We start from the raw sequence: 23,611 nt of genomic DNA, 5'->3' as shown, positions 1-23,611 counted from the left end.
CTTGAATTTGCTCATCGACTTCTCAGGTGTTACCAAAACATAAAACACACACACACACACACACACACACACACACACACTTACGAGATTAAAAATGCTCCAGCGAGAAATGGAGGATGCAAACTTTTGGGCAAACTTAAAGTGCCACTGACTGAAACATGCATAATTTCCCCAATTGTTTTTGTGAAAAGTGCCTTTTTGGGGTGCACTTAAAAATACATTTTAAAATTTATATTTTCCTGCATGTTACAGTACGTTTTGGTCAAGTACGATTCCTGCTCTCCCCTTCACTCCTCCTTGATCCTCCCCTTCATCTTTGAACTTCATCCTCTTTTTTGTGCATTTTTTAATTTTATTTTAAGGAAATTTTCATGTTAGTTTGGGGGGTATTTTGCCCTTGGATCAAAGTGAAGTCTTTCTAGTTGTGCTGAGAAAGTATTTTAGTCCATGGGAACATCCCCCCCCGCCCCCCTAAATCTTTGACACCAATTTATACCTGGTGCCAAGGCAAGTTACACTTGGGGCTGATCTTCATGAATTAATATTTCCCTCTTCCAAATCTGTTAACTGCTCAAACCTGCATGTAGGAACAGGGATACGGCGGCAGAATCGGCCCAGAGGCAAATGATCGCACACAGTCCACCCTGCGCCTAGGTCCTGGTCACACATTCTCCATCTCTCTCCTTCCCAGAGTGAGTAGCGAAGTTATCAAGTGCCTAAAATGGATGGGGTCAAATCTTGGAGCCCGGAAAAGTGCAGCTCCAGAGCCTTCCTCAAACTCAAGCACTGTAGGAACACCCATCTGGCCTCTAGTGAGTGACCATTCCCTGGGACACGAGGCTTTTCTCAACGCGGAGACCCGCGCTCCCCCGTCTCTGGCTCCCCAGCCGTCTCTCCTGGACCAGTTCAGACCCTAGCTAGGGGCTCCGCCTCGCCTCCTCTCGTGGCTTAGCTCCCAGCCAGGCTCGCAGCAGCCCCCTCTGGCGCTCACAACCTGCAGGAAAGTTGCTCCGGGCGGTGGAGGGGCGTCATCGCCTCCTAGCAACGCTCCTAGCAACCGGATAACATCTGCTCCCTTTGGTCCAATGCGCGCCTAGAAAAGCCGCGCACTCGCTTCGCGTTCTAAGCCCGAGCGAGAGGCGCTTCTGAGACGGAGGAAGGGACCTGCAGGAGCCTGCCGCCCGCCAGCTGCCGTTGCCGCCGCCACCGGTGCCACCGCTGTCCGCGCGTGTCGGAAGAGGGACACCGCTGGGAAGGCAGGAGCTGCGAAACAGTTACACACGCCGTCTCCCGGGGAGTGGACCCCGCTCGCAAGGTATGCCAGGACCCCTCCAGCCAGGCACCTGTCCTCGAGGCTCAGAAAAAACGCAAGAAGAGGCTAGGCATTTGGCTTGGGATCTCACCCTGCCCCCAGCCATTGAAAACCAGCCAGCTGCTGGTCCCCAAGAACCTGATTTATTTGAATTTTAAATTCTGGGATTGGGGCTTGAGACTCTCCCCTGCTCATCACTGTTGGGTTGGTGCTCAGAAGTTTTAGACTCTGCTTGTTTTTGCTTTGCCTCTCTGCCTGAGGCTAGAGAGTTGGAGTCAGCGAGCGCCCTAAGGCAGCCGGTGGTTACTGCTAAGATGACACGGTGTAGGCTCCACTAAATTCAGTCAACACGTCTGGAGAGCAGGTTTCTTTTTTAGGTCCATTTGGCCAGGAGCAACCATTCACAGGCCCTCAGCCTCCTGAGCAGTAACCATAGTAACTCACCTAGCTAGATGGGATCGTCCTTATTGGATGCCTGTCTTCCCTTGGAAAGCCCGTCTCTCTAAATATAGAAGATGATGAGATCCCTTAGCACACAGCCATGTAGACTAGGTGCGGTTAAGCCCTTTGCTGAGAAACTATCTTGAAATATGTAGCGGCGTTTGGCCAGAAAGAGTCAGGATTCCAGAGAAAGACCAAGGTACTGTATTTTAAGCTAACTCATTTTTGCTACTTTAGAGGGAATCCATCCTGAAATTATACAAAAGCCGACTGTGATTATTAAAAAGCAGTCTATTGATAATCTTTTGAAAATAATCACCCAAGTAAATAACTGGTAAGATGAGTTATTTGACTCTTTCAAAACCTCTCAGGGGAGTTGCTCCTGCTGAAACTTAAGTCTGGAAAATGTTCATATGACTGTTGTGTTTGAAGGTTTATCTCTGTCTTATCTTCAAACATCTCAGCGTCCCTCCCTGTATGCCTTCTCCTGCCCTGATAACCACTTCACTTCTCTGCAGCCCCGACTTTGCAGAGGTGATTTGTGTCTGTCTCCTTGTTTCAAGATCTCAGGTGCCCATTCATGAGTCCCAGGCTATGAGAAACGCTCCACGTGCCAAGGGGAGCTCTCAACAGATCTGAGCTGTCCTAAAGAGACGCTATTCCGACTGAGTCAGCATTACCAGGTAATCACCAGCTTAAGAAAATTACTGTTTAAATATGTATCCAGAGAAATAAATGTTAATGTAACATTGCTGTATCTTACAAGATCAATAGGAGAGGCTGTTTATATAGATGGTTGCTGGGGAGAAGTCAATAGAGGTTTTCTGTAAAAAGGACATTTGTGGGCTGGCAGACTTTCCTGGCTTAGACCCATGTGAATTGGGTGGGCCAAGTGAAGGAGTTGGGCTCCTGGAGCAAATGGAGGCGTCCAACACAGTAGTGTGGGTCTGGGGGAAAGAAATCAAGTTGCAAAAGGAGGTTGTGAGTTTTTAAAATCTAATTTACATTAAGGCTATGATGATAGAAGTTGAGTATGAAGCTCTTTATTCTCAGTTTTAAGACTGAACATGATTTGTTAAAGAGTGTCTAGCTCTCCAGTACTGTGGAACCTCCACAGGTACTGAGTTATCCGTGTGCAGTTCCCAGAAGAGACCAGCTCAGCAAATGTCAAGCTCAGAAGAATGTGCTGGACTGCATTTCAGCCTCTTTACCCGCCTCTGTAGAGATTTTCAATCAGAAAGAATCTACTTAGAAACGTATTGAAAGTTTTTTTCTGATCTTACATGGATTTTATGAATATCATGAGACTTTGAAATTGCTGATTTTTATAGTCACTTACTGAAATATCTGTAGTTTAATAACATTAAGCATTAGAGATAACCATTTGAAACATTAAGAACTGTGGAGCTCATTGGCTTTTATTACCACCCACCTTTATTCCTTCTTCCATGATAATTGCCATGTTTTATTGTGAGAAACAAATTCAAGGAGGCAGATGAGACTCATTGGCATCTTCTGGTGTCCTGTGCATGTCATTGATCTCAGGAGCGTGTAAGCAAAGCAGCCACCGTGATCGTTTTCCATGTGTGCCTTAGTCTTGTGCATTAGTTTTATAAATATATATATATATATAGTCATATGAGATATATATAGATATCTATATATATCTATATATGATATCTCATATGTAGATATCTATATATGATATATGATATCTCATATCTATATATTATATGATATATATTTCATATATATCATATATAGTTATATGAGATATATATCTGTCTCATATGACTATATTTAGTCTCATATATTAGGCATGCAAGTATAAATCTCTGTGTCCTTTAATATTTATGAATGACCCTGCCCTTTCATTGGGACCACTGTTGAAATCAAAAAGGCCAAATGAAAGAGCTTCTTAAACTTTAATTTTGGTTTTCACCATAAAGGTGTACACTGTGACCATTTTGGTGAACATATCTTTAAAAAAGTCACATATATAAAATAGGATTTTATCATAGGATTTTAGTCTCAAATAAATAAAAATAAATTCATGTAATCGTCATAACAGATATTCAATCCTAGAGACATTGGTGGATCTACAAATAGAGTGATCCATCAATGAAAAACAAATTGTATTCAAGGATTTAGTTACCCTCATCAGTGTTGCTGCCATCTCTGTATTTGCACATTTTGGGTCATAACAGGGGTGTGTGCTTGAGGTAAGACGCTTAGGTCAAGCCAAGCTCAAACAGGTTAGAACTGAAACCGACTCCTAATTTTAGCCTTCTCTTTCTGCTGGCTCTTTCTATTTGGAAGTTCTTAGGTATATATGAACATTCGCATTCAATTTTATGTCGTGGGACTTCAATAGGGCTTACAAGATACCTTGAGACACATTGGGATGTTTGAAATCATCAAGAGGATGAGGCCCTGGACTCCATAACTGGGTTCTAGGCTGATGACTCATCACTTTCATCAGGGAAAGCACTGAAGTCCTAAACATACAGGATAGCCAAAGAACACATGGCTCACACTATCTGTCTGCCAGAGTAGCATGTACTATGGAAACAAACAAACAAAAAACTAAACCACTTTCGCAGAAACGAGCAGGAGTGAACTGCCCCAACCCTTAGCATGGCGACAAAGGAAGGAAATCTTTCTTCCTGGTGTATGTGTGTGTGTGTGTGTGTGTGTGTGTGTGTGTGTGCATCTGGGGTGGGGGCAGGCTTGTCAATTCATTTTTCACATTTTAGCTTTTTAAATTATCTATTTAAAATTTTTAAATGTATTTTATTTAAATTTTTAAAATGTATTTTATTGTGTGTGTATGAATGGTTGGCCTGCATGTAAGTGCACTGCATGTGTGTAATGCCTGTGGAGACCAGAAGAGGGTGTCAGATCCTCTGGAACTGGAGTTATGGATGACTGTTAGCTGGCTTATGGGTGCTGGGAACTGAACTCAGGTCCTCTGCAAGAGCAGCCAGTGCTTTTCATTGTGGGGCCATCTCTTCAGCTCCATAAGCTATCATTTAAATGGTGCTAATCCACGGTTGCTCTCTGTTAGTCTAACACAATTATTTTTCACTTTTTCCTAGTCAAAGTTATACAAAGACACCAATGCAGAGCCAACCAGTTTATGGTACTAATTCTCAGTGGGTGTAAAGGGGGGACATTAGTGAAAAACAGTAAAGATTTACTAGTGTTATGTCCAAAACTGTAAAAGATAGCCTGGTATTTAGAAAATCAAGGACTTGCATTTGTATTCTAAACTATAGAAGCAAGAGAAAGTCTTCTTAACAGTAGCGATTCAAGATCCTTCCAAATGCCAGTGGTCAGTAGATGGGGAGGAGGGACATGTTTGAGGCTGGGAACTCTGTAGGGATGTAGAAGTATGTGTGAGATTTCAGGTGCTTATCCAAAAGGATCATAGGTCAGAACATCAAGAAAAGCTGGTGATATTGCAAGAGCATCAGGAGTCAGGAGCCCAAAGACTCAATGTTCTCTCTAGATGCTACTTAATTCATCACCACCTGTCTTTCCATATATAATGCCAAGACAAGACAGCCAGTGGCTTCAGAGATGGTCTGAGCTGAGCATGGTGCCGTTATAGGCATTCCCAAACCTCTAGAAGTAAGGCACCCGGCCTGTGAGGATCATTGTACTGCTGGAGCATCTCTAGGCGGGACCTCAAACCAGACACCATAGGATGAGGGCAGAGCATCCCATCACCGGAGCAAGCCATCATACATTCCTAGTGGGGAAAGTGAATGTTAATTCCATCTTGAGTTCTCTATACTTCTTGGACAACACAAGCAAATCTGGCCTGAGTAGGTGATATTCCCAAAAGGGGTTGGCAATTTTGATGTACAAACAAAAATTGGTATGGATGACGAGGGTCAAGACTCAGAGATTAAAAGTCTCCTTTCTGAGCACTGGTCCTGGGTACCCAAGGACATTAAAGCATCACTCTGGATGTTATTGGTGTGGTATTTCTTGCAAGTCATTCCAGTAATGCAGTTACTTGGCCTATTTTCTTCCTGTGGTAGTCCTAATTTCTTAGGTGAAGGGTGAAGAGAACAGAGTTATTCCCTCAGAGAGTGCTAAATCACAAGGTGTACCCAGAAATCTCATGGCCTTGGCCTTTATTGTTGGCAGGACTAGATTATTGTAGAAATGGGCTGTGGTGCAGCATAATTCCTTGTTACCTGTCTGGTCACCTATCATTTAATGGTATTCTTTCTGGTTCAGTGATCATTACCAGTGGAACAAGATGGGCTTGTGGAACTACTGATGCCGTATTTAATAGTCCACATCTGTGCTTGGGACTATGCCAAGGGACAAGGAATCTCAAGCTAGACAATGCTGTACCACTGGCCATCAGTATTTCTGGAAGTTCCTAAGAAAGCCAGCATTCCAGAATCTTCAACTTTTTGGCAGCTCAAAACTGCCAATAAAGTCAATATTGAGCTTGGAGTAGATGCTACAGGAGAAGAAACAGCCCATTCCATTGATTCAGAGTTATAAATTGACAGTGAAGTTTGGTACCATAGAACATATGCAGAAAAGGTGTCAGGCAGGGGTTTATGAGAAAGGCAGGCAGCTGATGGAGTTCTGTCAAATGTCTACAAAGCTGTAGGTCCACAGACGATCAAACAGGACAGCCTTGGACTTTGTTCCCTTTGGCCTTTATGAATACACTCATGACTATTTTATGTAATGCCTGGTTCACAGGGACAAGAACACAAATATCCTACATACAACGATGCTTCTGAGGAGGATACATATTTGCGCTTTTGAAAAAGGGGTCACCACAATAATGATGACTGAGCTGAAAATATAGTTTCTGTGATAGGCACTGAATTCAGTGCTTTTTAAACAGCTCAGTTAATTGACATACAAGTCGGTGAGCTTGAAATTGTCTTCCAATTTAGTAGATGAGAAAACTCGGGCTCGTTCAGGTTGCGTATCTTGCCTGAAGACACTAAACAAATTTTAGAGCCTCTATTTCATATTAAAGTGCTTTAACCTATGCAGTAAGACTACAGAATAAGGCTAATGGGGACAGGTGAGATAATTCTTTTCTCATATTTTTGTTTTGTGTTTTTCTGGCCCCAGTGGGAATCAAACCGAAGCCTGTCCATTTGAGGTGAGCGTCCTACCACTGAGTCACCAGCCCTAGGCTAGATAATTCTAAACAAAAGTAGTCGTAGTCCTTAGGATAAAAACGATCATGTCTGATAGTTTTTCTGCAAGTAAAGTATAATTTAGACAGGCAGGGTATTTACACTTTCAAAGGTCAGTACCAGGCTAAGCCCACACTGGGGAAACTGATAAGAGCGTGTGTGATAGAAATCAACTGTTGGTCTGAGATAGACCTCATCTTACTGTTCTTCTCAGGTCAGTCTCCATGTCTTCTGTCTGTGGTTAGGATGCACACCCCTAACCAGGTACCTTCACCTTCGTTTTTCTAGTGTGTTGCTTAAAATGTTGAGGAAGAAAATGAAAACGATTAAAACTAAGATGTTAAACACATCACCTCTTCAATCCTCTCGGGCTTTTTCTTTAACAAAAACAGTATTACTAAGACAGGGTTGTTCTTTTCCTGTTGTCTGTCCTTTCAAAGTGTTTATAAATTAATTTGCTGTTGATGTTTCCTTAATGTACTGTCCCTGGGCCGAGTACCAAATGAAATCACTTGTATGCTAACAGGATTTCAGTTGTCTGGAGGCAAAGGCAGAACAATAAGGAAACAATCGTTTGTAATTACATTTTAAGCTTTTATTTAAAGACATATACATGAATCTCCCTGCCAGAGCTCTATCTGTGGCTTTTGGTGTGTTGCCTGCTGTGGTTTTACACTGTGACACACACAGAGCCTAGCACAGATATTTTATATGACCTGAGGTTACAACATTAAAAACAATTTTAATATTCAAACCAACATCAGACATTTCACCTTCAGAGATAAATTTTGGCTCAGATCAGTTCAGTGTTATAATTTAGATACTGTGCTCAGACCTCAGAATACTGACTCTAAAGTCATACTGTCATTTTACTCTTTCTTGTTTATTTCATCAGATTTTAGGTGAATCCTAATCTTTTTGCTTTCAGGAACACGATGAGCACATTTAGACCTGCCAACTCAATCATAGCAAGTGAACTTTTTTTGGATATTAAGATTAATCTTAATTATCCAGATATTAGTTGGATGTTTCAAAAACAATTCACAATTCCTTTACCCCCAAATCTATGGCCAGTGGTGAAAAACCAGAAACATTTCCTTCTCAGAGTTGTTAGGGGATTTGTGTATTGTTTTTGAACTTACTATCTGAAATACTTTCCTGTATGCTTCCAACTATCTCATAATATTCTAGCATCTCTAGGGGCAGATTGTGCTGGATGGTGGATGGGTCCTTAGGTCAGAGCTAGTGGGTCAGGATGGGCTTGGCTACTGTGTGACTGGTCTCTGTCTATTGGCCCTCATTAGGGCTGTGAATTGATGGAGGGCTTACTAGGCAAGGTGCCACTTTCCATGAATTATTTCAGTGATCATCACAGGAGCCTGTATTTTTCTGTTCCCACTTAACAAATGAGGTTTGTAAAGAGCTTAGGTAATTTGTTTAAGGTCATACAACTAAGGCATGATAGAGCTGGAGATCAAGTATACTTCTAGCCACTTCTAAACCCCAATTGTAGCCATGTAACAGATTGCCAACCAGACTCTCTTCTGAGCCACAGTCTCCTCACCTGCTCACCAAGGAGTTGGAATCTCATGATCAATAAATAGCTGCCAGCTTGGAATATTTTGAGTTCTAATCCAGCAAGTAAACAGATGTAGGAACTTAAGTTTGCTACGTATTTTAGCCTAAAAGGGGCTAAAACCATCTTTCTGAATTTGATGTGGAAAATATTGCAAAGAGCTAAGTGGCCAGCATGGAGGTAATTGCCAAACTGATAGCAGCTGTGAAAGCCACTTGGCGCTCAGCAGCTCATGGCAGTGTCTCCTTAAGAGCAATAAACTGACTAAGAACCTTGCCCAGGAGGAACCCGATCTCCAATCTAGACCTCTGAGAATTTGCTCTGTGTTTTCAGAATATGATGTATTCTGAATCGGACTAACTGCTGGAATATAGACAGCCAGAAACTTTATGAATCTTGGAAAATAGGCAGATGATAAACAGAAGATAGATAGATAGATAGATGATAAATAGATGATTGATAAATATGAGGTCAGAATATCCTCCCTGGAGAATCACTTGGGAAGCAGAACAAAATGTTTGACACTTGGTCCTCTAAGTACGACTTGCCTAGCCTTATATCTCATAACTTTTAAATTATTCATAAATGCTGCAGTTATTGTACTACTTAAGATGGTAAATAAGCCAATATTTAATAGGTGATGCATACATGAATGAAATGTTTGCTTATGATGAAGTTGCACATCTCATTTCCAATCCATCCTTTGTTCGTCCCTTTACTATCGTCATTCATTAGATCTTGCCAAGGAAAATTCATGAGCTCGGTGGCTGCGATGCCGGGAACAGTCACTGATGCTTCTTAATGTGAACCCAGGAATTTCTGTTGAAAAGTGATCTCATTCTTTACCATTTAGTTAAAATGTGTTCTGGCTTTGTTCATGAGGCTAAAAAAAGCATCTAAGCTGATAAAGGGAAGCAATAGCAACAACCACAAAATCAATTAAGCTGGTTGCTTGACTTTCTGATCTGAAGGCAGTAAGTTGATTGACTGTTTTCAGCTTGGCCTTTACTGCCCACTAGCACAGTTACCTAGCACTGCAACACATTATTTCACAGTGAGACCTCAGGCTAGCTAGCATGGCCCTCACCTGAAAACTGGCTAAAAGTGCAAATCTCCTTTCCAGACCTACTCAAAATGTGGAGGTAGGGCTCAGCAATTCATTTTAAAGAGCCCTACAGGTTAATTTCAATGTTTAACAACATTTGAGAGCCACTATTACATTAATTAGTTGCACAGTTAATTAAAAGGTAGAGTAGGAGCTAGGAAATGGCATGAGGGCTGAGTTTGAATCCCTAGCATAGGTATAAAAGTCAGTGCTGTGGCGTGGACCTGTAGTCCCAATGCTGGGAAGAAGACAAGAGGATCCCTGGGGCTCAATGGATAGGCAGTGCAGCTAACGGATGAGCTCCAGGTTCAGTGAGAGGCCCTGTCTCAAATAAATAAGGCGGTGACAATTGAGGAAGAAAATCCATTTGGACCTCCGCATGCATGCACACACATGTGCATGTGCACCTGAATGTACATGTGGCATACATGGGTACATACATATGCATACACCATACATAGAAGTGTACACACACACACACACACACACACACAAATCATTGTCAGAAGGGAAAAAAATCAAATTTTGTTATGTGGTTATTTGATTAAATCCTTTCAAAAGTTAGTTAAAAAAGTACTTAAGAAAATTGCATCAGTAATCGTTTAGTCATTGTTCTTTATTTGATCATTTCTTTCCTTTTTTTTCTAACTCTTTGATATCAGTGAAAAATCTATGCAAGCTGAGTTTCTCTTGTTAAATTCAGGGATTGTGCATATAGAGTTTCGGCTGCAAAGCATCACTATGCATTCATCTCTTTTAGATGAGATGCACAGGTGGTTTAAATTGTGGCTTCCTTAACAAAACACACCCTCACTAACTGAAGACTTTCTTGAGTTTAGAATCCACAGAGATACCAGTTAGAGTTTGGGATGCTTGAGGTGAGGCTCAGGAAAACTATCCAGCTACAGAAAGCTATATATGCATGCCTCCAAGATAGAGGAAAAACTAAAGAAGGCAGGTTATTAAAGACTATATTTTTAATAGTTGAACTTTTAAAAACTTGAGATTTTAGAGGAAACACATCAAATGTCTTAGTGTGAATTTGTCTAACCATATTGTACTCATTTTGCGAATTAAATGGTTCTAACACAAATATTTCAGGATATGGATTAGAGTGGTATAAATTATGTTTAAATATAAGCTTTCCTTCTCCCCTGGCACCCTGAGGTTGAATGACTACTGTACTGGGCTCTTTCTAAATTCAACTTATTGTTTTGAATAGGAAGTTGCTTCTATTTGATTTGATCTTGCTTCCTTTCTGTGGTCGGAGCTCCACCTAGTGTACATCCTGGGAACTCCTTTTGAAATAATTCATTTTGGAAACCTTTCAGAATTCTGAACTGTTTTTCCTTAAGTCAGAATCCTCAACAGCAATAGCATTTTAAAGGAGAAAATAAAGGTTTTTTACTTTCAGGCATTATAACAAAGTCAGGTCTGCTAGCCTATCTCATTTCTTTCTGATTAACTTCTGTTATGCCACATTTCAGAATGATGGATGTAACATGACCATATAAAATGGTTTTGTCTGTATTTTACCATAACTTTCTAAGGTGTAATTGGGTCACCAGCTGTTTTATGTCAAGATGATCAATCTAGAAGCATCGACTTCTCTCTGAGTACTGGGAAGACTAACCAAAAGCGTGAGGGAAAATTGCTTAACCCTTTCTACTGTATTTTGCATATGCATTTCAAATTTGGTGTATTTTGGAACTAAAAGTCATGAAATTAAGCAATTTACTAGAACTTTATTTCTGGAGTTGCATAAGGAAATAAACATAGATCTCCAAACCAGACTATTTGGGTCAAAAATAGCCTTTTTCTGTCAACAGGCATTTCATTCATGAGACAATAGCCAATGACAACATTATTTGGTGAGAGGGCAGGAATCTCTGGGGTTGCTGGATTTCCATTTATAAATGGAATACATATTACAACATATACTTTGACATAACACCACCTGACTTTTCTCCAATTATTTTTGTTTTAGCTTATCCAATAAAAGTACTAACATATTCGTTAACAACGTCGAAAGTAGCCTACTTTAAGAGAAAATATGCAGAAGAAGAAGATTTACATCAAGATTACCATGGGTATTTTCCAAAAGTAAGGATTTACCTTTTCCCCTATTTTTTCCTGAATGTTTTTAATAGCAAAAGGCTCTAGTTTTCTCTTCTCTACGTGTAGAGTAAATACCTGTGTTTGCTTTCTAGCACCTGATATTACCTGAAGACAGGACTTGCATCCTCAAAATTTCTCTGGAGAAGCTCAGGTTTCTAGAAGACCCAGAAACCTACTTAAGAAGGTCTGTGTTAATTAACAATTTGCTGAGGAAGATACACCTGGAGACAGAGAAAGAGAGCTATGAATACTTTAAAGAAGCTCCCTGTTATAAGACTGCTTATTCTGATGCAAGAAAACGGCTGAAGTTTATGGTACAGGAATGCTGTTCCCAGTCTCTTTATTATGAAGAGCTGCATTCCTACCATATCGTGCCTTATGCTTCAGGAAATGCCATTTATGGAATGGGCTACACTAGTGACCACTTGGAGCAAAATTCTCAGTTGCTTATTTATAAAATGAATTAAAGTAACTGTTAAGTTCATTAATATTTTGTTTCTAACTGCCTGAACTGTTCATAGTGAAGATGTTAATACAAGGCACTAATTGCCAGTGCACTTGATCTCAAAGATGAGATAGATGCATGCTGAATTGAGTGGAGAGAGCCATGGGTATTACCCAGCAGTCCTTAGTACCATCAAATTGAATGGAAAATATATCCACTTATCATAAAGCAGTGAATTAGTGCATTAGAAGCAAAGAGGTTTTTTTTTAAGATAAGAAGGGATCTATATCAAACTGTTAGATTAAAGCTTTTAAGCCCCCAAAGTCCAAATTTTGTCACTCTTAGTGAAAAGTAATAAAAGGAGCCACGATGTACACGATGAGAATTCCTTCTTTCTGAAACTCTTTGGCCTGTCAAGCACTGTACCAAATGATTGACAGTTTTTTCCTTTGACCGTGAGTGGCAATTCAAGATAGGGCCAACGTTCACTGCAGCTTACCTGCTGAATGTAACAAATGGATTTTTCCAAGCTGATCCATTTTATTCTTTTTTTTGTTTATTTTTCTTATTTGTCTTAATAGACTTTTCTCTTTAAGAATGAAATGTAATAAATTAGCATTGCATATAGGATTATCTTTAGGCTCTAGGGGTTGGTTACAATTTGTGCTGGGCCTTTAAGAGTTTAATTTTTATTTATTATCTTATTTTTTTATAGGCTGTGAAGCTCAGGAAAAGGGTAGGGAGGCAAAATCTGTTTGTAATGGGTTATTTTTTAAAACCCAATATGCAAGAATTGGTGAGGATTATAGACTTTGTATATGATGTCATTTATTCATTGTGCTAAGGGTTCCCATAAGACTGCCTGGATGAAACTTTGCACTGATTTTTGTATAGTAGTCAATCACTCACTATTTAACAAAATGTCTGAGAATGCCTTTGTGGTGAAGTTCAGATAAGTCCCTATGTTTTACACTTTGAAGGGTGATGATTTAACAAGTTGGATAGATTCATGAAATTGTTGGAAATGATTCATTGTGTTCTTTGAGTGAAACGTCCTACTTCAGGATTTGGATTTTTTTGTCCTATGGAGCATTTTTTTTAACAAATTGTTATTGATAAAACAGATTGGGAAAACTAGGTGCCAAAGGTGTATTTAAGAAAATACCAAAGACTCAAAGATGAGTGTTAGGAAGATTGTGAGAGTGAAGCTAGCAGACAAGGTTATAAACTAAGGACTACACTGGACATGCAAGAATATTGCTGAGAGTTTCACAGTGGCTCGCTTACCAGTGTTCTTTCTGAATGCTTTGTTCAGAATAATGATAAACAAGGACATGACTTTAATATACCAAACATTCAGTAATCATATGCTTTCATAATTTTAAATATGGTGACATAGTATTATCCCTAGCTGATGGTAACTTGTAACCTGGCTGGTCTTGTTCTATTAAAGAGAGCTTTGTTTTTAGTTTTGATTCCGTATTTGGTCCCTGTAATGAGTCACCAAGATAATTTTGTACAAGGAATATTGGTGCTCTAATGAAGTGGTACTGTAGAAACTCACGTAGGTATGCCACTGATCAAAGTGTCAGGCTGGTATTTAATTGCTCCATCAAATTTAGGAAAAATGCTTTAGAATAAAGTGAAAAATCATAAAGGAGGTAAAGATTTAAAGACAATTTGGTATAAATGGTAAGATGTCCATAAAAGCTAGCCATAAAAATTTTTAAATTAATTTAAAGGTAAGATTTGGTGCCAAAGTTTAATGTTTTTATTTAATTGCTAAAAAAATACAGATTTACTTAAAAATGGGGATAGCCCAAGACTCTAATTTGATAGATAACATCATATTTTAAAAAAATAGAATCAGCTCTCTGATTCCTGAAATGAACACTGGGCTTGCTTGGCTTAAGGCAGAATCACTAGGGAAAAGATACCAGTGCTAATAGATGCAACATTCTAAAAAGCCTCATGTTGAAATTGGCTAAGGATAGGAATGCACATACTGTGGAACAGAAAAGAAAGGAAGAGGAAAGATCATCAAGAAAGTGTGAAAGTGTCGTGTTGTATGTCAGAAATCCTAAACAAAGCAAGAATATGGGAGAAAGCACCAGGGACAGATATGAAAGTGTTTATTTCATCATGTTATTAACTGAGTTCTCTAATCTCTACACAGTGACTATAGAAAAGAAGTTGTCTTAGAAGCCAGTGGCATTTGTGATTATGCTTTTATTTAAATATTCATTGATTTAAAAAGATTATTTAAAAATACTTTTTAGCAATTCATTTTCCCCAATAAACAGTTCATAGATAAGGAGTTGACTGGTGTTATTTTGATTTTTTTTGAGACAAGGTCTTTCTGTAGCTCCAGCTGGCCTGGAGCTCTCTATGTAGGCTAGGCTAACCTTGATCTCACAGAGCTCTGCCTGCCTCTGCCTCTGCCTCTGCCTCTGCCTCTGCCGCTGCCTCTGCCTCTGCCTCTGCCTCTGCCTCTGCCTCTTGAGTGTTGGGATTAAAGGTATGTGCCACTATGCCCAGCTCTCTTATTTTCTACAAAACTTGAGTTCAAATTATGAAAACTTTACCCAAGTTTATCGAGGATGACTGCTTTACCAGGGCCAGCTGATGTACAAGATGTGTTCCACTACTGGAGGTGCCAGAACAAGGTACAAATCTTTTGAAGCTGAACATCCTTTCTCTGTAGACAGAAGTCATCCTGAGGACAGGAAAGCTGAGCTGTGAAATCTGAGTGCCTTTGGTAGGGCTGCTCACTCTTGTGTGTGTCCAACCAACCTAAAAACCTGGCAAAGAAGGACATAAAGACACAAAGGAAAGGAGATTGAAGAGAAGAGGGGGAAAAGGGCTGGGAGAGCAGAGACAAGGAGCAGGATTAGTAAGGGAAAGAGTAAGTTGTGAGGGGGATCGTTTGCTTGCTATATTCATTTTTTCTTTCCTGTGTCCACTGCATTCAAAACATTTGTAATTTGAATGAATTGAACACCTCCTATTTGAATGAATTGATCTTTAATTTCGTTTATCAATGATGTGTGATACTAGATTCTATTCAGCCCAGATGCTGCTTGAAATATGGTGTTACTACAAACTACTGCTGAAGCTGAATTTTCTGGGTAGATGGGTGAAGGCAAAAGAGGAATAAAGTTGGGAGAGAGACTGAATGCTCAGTGTGTATACAAATGCACACATGCAAGTGCATGAACTATTTTCAATGTACATATCAAGATCAAACAAGTCAGTGCCAGAGGACTTGGAGGGAAGTACAGTTCAGCACTTACTAGGCCACTGGTAGGAGCTAAGCATTGTGCCAATGCTGGGGGATACACAGTCATTTTACTCAGTTTACTGTGAGGAAAACTGAGATAATTTGGTGCTTGCCTTCCTCTTTTCCAAACTGGAATGGTTATCCAACATCTGTTTCCAAAAGTGTTTGCAGGTGATAAGATGCACAAGGAGAAAGAAAGTTCTACTGACCCAGAGCCGGAAATGGAAGGAATGCATGCACTGTGTTTTATGGTATATATTATACTTAGAAATGTAAGATGCCATTATTGCACTGGGGAAACATGACTGGCCTGCACTCGTTTCTGGGACATCCCTCTGGGGAGTTGTAGGGAGACACATTCAAATACAGTACAATTTCTTTTCTCTTCATCTTTCTAGTTTCCTGTTCTTTTACAGAGTGAATCAGGTTAACATTACTGTTAAGAAAAGCCTTATATTGGAAGAATCAGTGTAAGCTACAGCCTGATGACTGGGTCTCCAGTGTGAACAAGGCCAGAGAGAGCTCTCGTTCATTCCCCTTGTGCTAGGAACTGCTTGAATGGATCTTGGGATTTCTTAACCCCTGCTACAGAAGCCATCTTCTCTCTGTCCCATGAGCTCCCTTTCTGAGTCACAGCTGTTCCTGATCCCTAGTCATCTGTCTCTCCCCTCTAGCTGTGACACTGATCTGCTAAAAGACACCCATGGGAAAACCACTTGCAGTTCTGGTTGAATTCCTTTGAAAAAGGGTTTCCAGAGTGTATAAAACTGAATTCATCACAGTAACTTGATCAGTTGTACGTAGTTCTTTTAAAAATGGCTGTACTTAGTCATTGAGTAATTATTCACTAAGGTAGTCTTTTTTCTAGAATTCAGTGTAATAATTATGTTTTGCTAAGAAATACCTTGTATTAGAAACAAAGATTGTATATAGTTAATTCAAGTACTTCATGAATGTTTATGTAATATATGTCAATTTAACTTACATATTCTTAACCTGAAACATCATTACTATACATCAGCAACATGACAAGTGTCAAGTTGTTTTTTCTTAAGTGAATTGTTTCTAAAAGTTGTTATTTTCCTGGTTGACTATTTGGGACCAAACACCTAGATTAAGATAATTCTGTCTTTCCTTGAGGCTTGCTATAGTTGGGTTGATTAAGAGCCTTCCTTTATATTAGTGGTTCTGAGATGTTCCTGAGTATTCGGTTCCCTAGCGCTTCTGTTGAAGTTGTAGATCCTTTTTGTTCATCTTCAGCAGGGCCCAAGAGCCATCACTTTTCGACTTTCCTTGGCCACATGGAGGTTGCTATTGGGTACATTTTTGAGTTTCAAGATCATCTGTCATTTAAGGATAAAAATATAAATGCAAACCTTTACATAGATGGTCATGTCTATTTTCCATAGCAAAAGTGGGCATGGTGGTATACATCGGTAACCTCAACACACAGCAGGTGGAGGCTGGGGGGTCAGAAGTTCAGTGTCATCCTCCGCTACATAGTGAGTTTGAGACCAGCCTGGGATACATGAGATGATCCTGTCTTAAAGAAAAACAAACAAAGAAATAAAAAAGAAAAGGCAAAAATAAATACCACAAAGCCATAAACCCAATTTTCCAGACTTGCCACAAAAAATACTACAAAATTGTATAGCATGCATGGAAAATAACTTCTGCTTTTAGAAGTTTTCATCTAAATGATGTCCAATAAAGGGACATGGGTCTAGTTCTGTCCTGTTCTTATCAGTCAGGAAACAGATGCAGGGTAGATTTCTCCTTCAATCACACTGGGACAAGGGAGTGCTCATTTAGTAGCATTAGCATGAATGTGAAAGTGTTCAGACTTAACAAAAATTTGATACTCTCTTGCTTGGTCAAATTTATGAAAACAGAACAAAAGTATCCATTATTAAATTCAGAATTCTGGGTGTCTGCCGGGGCTGAAGATTTTGGTTAGCCTGAGCTAGAAAATGGCATCTGGTGGGTTCCTTCGCTTCTTGTCTTGAACTCCTGAGCATTGCTTTATGTAAGATCCTCCCTTCTGCAATGGACTTCTTATTTCTCCTCAGTTGTTTATGGGGGGGTCACAGTCAGGAGTGGAGGATTGGTTTAAATGAGAGTTGCGTAAGTTGTCTAATTTGAGCATGCCAAGTGATTGTTTTGCCAGGCTCTTTTGGTCATAAATTTTGGTATCGCTATTGTGAAATACAGTGTCATAAATTTGTCAAGGCCCATTAATGATGGAAGCGAGTCAGAAATCTGGTTCTGTGGGAAAGCATTCAAACATGCAGCAGATGGTGTTCTACAACATTTATTTGTGAAAATGTGTATCTGTTACATAATCTAAAATATGTCTTTTTCACATTCAAAAATATTTGGGTCATGATTTAAAGTTTATATTGGATTGTTTTTTAAACTGAGAGGAAGAAGAAAGGTAACTATTTTATAACATATTTGACATGTTACTAATAAAATCTTATTTCTGGTGAAATATAGGTCCCTTTGTGAAGCAGGGGAGGTGGGATCTTGGATGTGGCAGCTACTTCATGTCCCTAAGCCCCAGAGGTCACCTTTTAGAGACCTGTGGTTCTAGTTCTTTTAGTGATTTATTGTCAATTCAGAGTTTTCCTAAGGAGCTGGAATATATTCCATGTTATGGCACATTTTCTTTGCTAAAACTGACCCTGAAATGGTTGTCAGATAATATAAGTCATTGAAAACATGGTGCTTAGGACTTATTTAAACATACTGTGAATCCCAGTCAAGGATGGTTGCTTTCCCCTATGTAAACTCAGCTGTGTGTCTGTCGTTCCTTGATGGTGGATTTACTAGGTAGAGTAGGCAGGTAGGATGCACCAGAGGGATACATTCTTTCTCTTGCTAGCAGTGGCTGCTGTTTGGTATTGACTTTGAAACAAATGACTGCCAAATTCCTTACAAGCTATGGATATGTGTGGTACACAAGTACCCAGGGTAAGATGTTACAAGAAAGTAGCATTTTCCTGTGCACATCCCACCAGACAACTTGCTCTAAGTACACAGTTATTTGAACAACTCAGGAACAACTGACCCATAAGAATGACAGGGACTTTCATCAATGTGCTAGCAGAAATTTAAACACATAGGTTTGACTGTACCTAATGGTAACATAAAGAGCCAGTTTCTTCCAGAAAGACAGAAGGAACTCTACATATTATGTACCTTTTGTGAACAGTGTCTGGTGTGTGGTATTAAGCCATGGCATAGTCCGAAGACTCTTAGTTTTTCCTCCCATAAATTTTGTGCCCTTTCCATCTGAATTCTATCTTTATTTTGAAAAATAGGTGGTTATACTTTTCTTTGCTGTTGAAAGTTTATGGGGCATGTTTGTGTGTGGACACACACACACACACACACACAAACATACGCATACAGTACAAACTACAAGTTGCTAGTGAATGAGCTTTTTTATCTGCTGTTATTAGAAGCAAAGAAAGACTGGGGCTAGAGGGATGACTCAGTGGGTAAGGTTAATAACAGGTACGACTCTTGCAGAGGACCAGAGTTTCATTCCCAGCACCTATGTTAGGTGGCTCATAACCACTCGTAATTCCATTTCCAGAGTATCCAATGCTTCTGACTTCTGTGGGCACCTATACTCACGTGCACATACCCACAACCACATGTCATTAAAAATAATTTAAAAAAATTTAAGAAGAAAGGGTTATACCTTCAGGCTCATTCTTTCAATAAGTTTGAAATCTGTGTAAGATTGATAGTAGAAACCACTTGGGGGGTGCTGGAGAGATGGCTCAGTGGTTAAGAGCACTGGCTGCCCTTGGGTTCAGTTCCTAGCACCCACATGGTAGTGCACAGTCAGCTGAAACTCTAGCTCCATGGGATCTAACACCCTCTTCTGACCTCCACAGGCATTACATGACATGGGTGCAATTATATACATGCAGGCAAGACACTCATACACATGAAATAAAATAAAAATAATAAACAAAATATTGTTTTTGTTTTTTTAAAAAAAAAACACCTTTTAACCCTCAAAGCAAGCTCCACATCAGAAAGAGGTTTCTACTGTTTTTCTCCTGTTCTTTTCCTGATGTCCTTCTTCCTCATCTCCTTCTACCCATCCCTAGATCACAGCCCCTATTTCTGATCTGATTGGTATCCTCACATTGGCTAATAGTCACAGCGGGTTCTATTGCCCACATCTTTAGAAGGCCTTGGCTAACTTGTCCTGCCATTTCTTCATGTTGACATAGGTCTCTTATAATTATTTCCCATGCTCCATAGAGTGATAACCAACCCCAAACTTTCACTTACCTGGAAGCTACTTTTACCATTGCCCCATGGATGTGATGATTAGAAAAGTTTGTAAACAGTGCTGTATGAACTCAAGTTTCACAGAATTATTACACTACATGAATATATATATATATATAAAGAAGCATTATTAGTAAAGCACAGAATCATTTTGACCAATTCTTGTCATAGTATTTTATAGTCCATAATAAAGGCAAATAAAGAGGTTTTATCTGCTGTCTCATGTACCCCCTTTCATCCATCTGTGATACAAAATAGGTCACAATTATTTATCGAATTAAAATGATGTCACCCTCACTTGGTCTCATTGGCAGGAAGTTCTGCCTGCCTCTTGGGAAAGCGTACTTTAAGGAATCCCAGGGCCATGTCCCCTGGTCACTAGTTATTTGCACCAGTCAGGTGGCCAACTTTACCCCAAGAATTTTCCCTGGCTCAAATGTCAATATAACATCACCATGGACAATGGGGGCATCCAAAGCAAGATCCTTACTGCCCGTGGCTACTGTGAAAAGGGAAATTAAATTCTGACAGTGGAACCTTATCTTGATTGCCCTACTTTTATAAAATCTGCCTAGGCTAGACTCTTTTTTAATGCCAAACTCTCCAAGGATATTTTCTGCATTGATATTAAATAATTAAAGGACTTAAATAAACCAAATAACTTAAATAACAAATAGCTGTTTTTTTCTGATTAGCTCTCAAGATGAGGCAACTACAAAAACTCTTCACCTGATGTCATTGATAGGCAATTAGGATCTGGAGAAAAAAACCTAAAGCATTAAGTAGCACACTCTTTCAGGTCAGAATTATGTACACTTTTCTGGACCCCTGCATAATTGAATGGCACTGAATGGATGCCGTCAACATAGATGGGGAGAGCTCTCTGCCTGGGGAGAAGAAGCAGTCGGCTCATAAGGAGGAAGAATCATGGGAGCAACCTGGACAGTGGGTGCAAATGCATCAGGGACTTAAATATTTATTTCTATATTTAGAAGAAAAGAATCTGGGCACAAGCCCAAAACTTAGTGTTTTTTTTTCCCCTTCTTTGAATTTGCTTTAAGGGTGCCAGCGCCTTTCAGACAGATGGCTGAAACGAGTGCTACTCTCACTTGCATATTGCAGAATTGATTTATTTTCATTGATTCTTGGTTTCATCTGAAGAAATTTTTATGTATCTTACATAATTTATAAACTTGTGTCCCATTACACTCAAACAGTGCCTGCCCCCCAAATGGTCCTGCATATAGGATTAGACATCACCTGGCAGAATTTAGCTGATGCCCACAGACAAAGGCACTATCATAGTATTAGAAAGAGGCTCCTGGATGTGATGGGGATGCATCACAGTCCTTCAGTCTTCATGTTAGCCCGCTCTGTCTCTTAGCTAAGACTTCGCAAAATAACTGTCTCTAAAACACATCCTCTCAAAAGAGAGTTGGTGTTGGGGAGATGGCTTAGTTGGTAAAATGCTTGCTATGCAAGCATGAGAACCTGGGTTTGCATCCCCAGTGCTCATATAAAAAGCTCTGTAGCAGTAAATGTCTGTAATCCCCAGTGTTGGGGAGGTAGGATCCCTAGGGCTTGCTGGCCAGCCAGTCTAACCATCAATAAGCTTTAAGTTCAGGGAGAGACCCTGTCTCAGAAAGTAAATGTGGAGACATGATTGAGGAAAACACCCAGAGACAACATCTGACCTCCAAGCATATCCCCGCCCTAAGAAATAAATTTGTTGGCTCCCTGTGGAATCTCAACAATTTCCTTCCACATTTGTAAGAAATATATCACATTAAATATCATTGCCATTATGGGCATTTCTTGCTGCCTGTATAATGAAAATATGTTTAAAAGAATCAGTCTCCTGCACTGTTGTTTATTTTGGCCAGTGGCTCCCAGAGATTGGCTTTTCCTAGGTATCTGTTTGAAGATGATGGACCCAGCTGACTGTTACCTGGGACACTGAGATTTTAGCTACTATCCTACTCCCAATAGGGTAAAATATAGAAGGCATAAGAAAAATATACACAATAATCTAAATCAAGATAGTTTACATACAGACTTTAATATGAGAAAAAAAATGTATTTTGTAGTTGGGGGACAAAAGACGGGATTTAGTGAAAGCAGATTTTAACAATAGCTTCAAAGGAAGGACAAATTTTAATAGGTAGAGATGACAATGACCAGAGGGACACAGATGGAAAAGTAAGAGTAGGATGGGGAACCTTCTGGAGTCTGGATTAGTTGCAGCACAGTATGTTTGGAGCTGGACAATGAAATATGAAGCTTAAAATAATGGGTAGAAGGGCTGGGGAGGTGGCTTATTTGGTTAAATGCCTGCTGTATAAGCCTGAGGACCTGAATCTGGATGCCCAGGACCTACATAAAAAGCTGGACATAGCAGGGCACACCTTTGACACCAGTGTTGGTGCAGGGACCAAGGTGGGAGGGCAGAGGCAAGTAGATCCCTGAAGCTCATTGGCCAGTCAGCCTAGATGAACTGATGAGCATAAGGTTCAGGGGTAGACCCTGCCTCAAAAAATAAACATTGAGAGCAATTGAGGAAAGATACTTGACATTGATCTCTGGCCTCCATGTGCACAAGGGCATAGGTGCACATACATGCCCACACTAACAAGTTCATATGCCATTACACACACACCCCACAACATAACCAATATGCTTGTGTATACTCTCTCACTCCTCCTTCCAAATGGTGGGCAATTTGTGCAAGGCTATGAACCGAGGGTAAGGCAATGGAACATTCTGCATAGTGAGCTCCTAACTCAAACACTAGAGAAATGTAACTGTTCTCTGAGCCTTTATTGTCTAATGTTGTACCTACTAGTCCCATATAGCTATGCAGCACTTGAACTTGGCTAGTCTAAGCTGAGATGTAAATGTACAGAATCTTCTCAACCAGTTCCCCTTCTACGTTCATGTCTTTGTTGATTTTTTGGGGGGGGGTGACCCATTAAGTTTAATTAGCATTGCTTACATGAGCATGAGTATGAGATTATTTGCAGGAATATGGACAACTGACTAGCAGCTACACCACTGAAGAAAACACCTCTCTCTCCCATGGTGTTCTAGTTTGCTTTCTGTTGCTGTGATAAAGCGGCTTGGGTAGGAAGGGTTTATTTGGCTTACAGGTTACAGTTGATCGTTGAGGGAAGCCAAGGCGAGAATTGAACTCATGAACTTGAAGCAGAAACTACAGAGGAATGTTACTTACTGGCTGGCTTGTTTCTAGCTTGCTCAGCTACTTTACAGCCCAGGCCCACCTGCCTAAGGATGGCACTGCCCACGGTGGGCTGGGCCCTCACACATCAATCATCAATCAAGAAAATGCCTCATAGATATGGCAGCAGGCGGATCTGATGGAGGAAATTCCTTAATTGATATTCTCTCTTCCCAGGTATGTGTAGGCTGTTGACAAAAACTAATACCTAGTGACAGTTAACTGCCAATAGATCCTTAGAAGTGCTGGGTTCTTATGAGCCCCTCCCTGATCCATGATGGAATGTTGATGGCCCAGTCTTTCGGGTATTACTTTTCAACGGTAAAGTTAACACAGAAATTGAGGTAAAGGAATTTAAGAAATCTGTCCTGTGCCATCTGCTGGTTAAATGTTGGAGTTACAATTATAACTCTCATGTTCTGCTCTAGAGTTCTCAGTGTAACAGTGTGTTTCAGTGCTTATAAGAATGGCTTTCAGAGTGATATGGACCCCTTTCAAGTGCTGGTTTCATTATTTATAGCTGTAGGACATTGAGGAAATAATCCAAGTGTATTTAAACGTTGGTTTACTTATCTCTAAAATAGAGGTAACAATTTCAC

The 23,611-nt window shown here is 40.0% G+C and overlaps 1 long non-coding RNA gene across 3 annotated transcripts; it reads left to right on the top strand.

Annotated features, from left to right (window-relative positions):
• Positions 1 to 1,097: 1,097 nt before the first annotated feature.
• Positions 1,098 to 14,497, top strand: LOC103747963. 3 transcript variants are annotated; one of them, XR_607873.2, is made up of 4 exons: positions 1,098 to 1,315; positions 2,317 to 2,436; positions 11,608 to 11,723; positions 11,831 to 14,497. It is a non-coding gene; the product is annotated as an uncharacterized LOC103747963 (long non-coding RNA). The 3 variants fall into 3 exon arrangements; XR_607872.2 differs by having other exon boundaries at positions 2,272 to 2,436; XR_607874.2 differs by lacking the exon at positions 1,098 to 1,315 and adding an exon at positions 1,844 to 1,952 and having other exon boundaries at positions 2,272 to 2,436.
• The last annotated feature ends 9,114 nt before the right edge of the window (positions 14,498 to 23,611 follow it).

The sequence above is a fragment of the Nannospalax galili genome, unplaced genomic scaffold (genome assembly GCF_000622305.1).
Source record: "Nannospalax galili isolate Female #2095 unplaced genomic scaffold, S.galili_v1.0 scaffold144, whole genome shotgun sequence".
In the NCBI taxonomy this organism is placed as follows: domain Eukaryota; kingdom Metazoa; phylum Chordata; class Mammalia; order Rodentia; family Spalacidae; genus Nannospalax; species Nannospalax galili.
The sequence above is the reverse complement of the archived record's forward strand: the minus strand, read 5'-3'. Positions and strand labels throughout refer to the sequence as shown.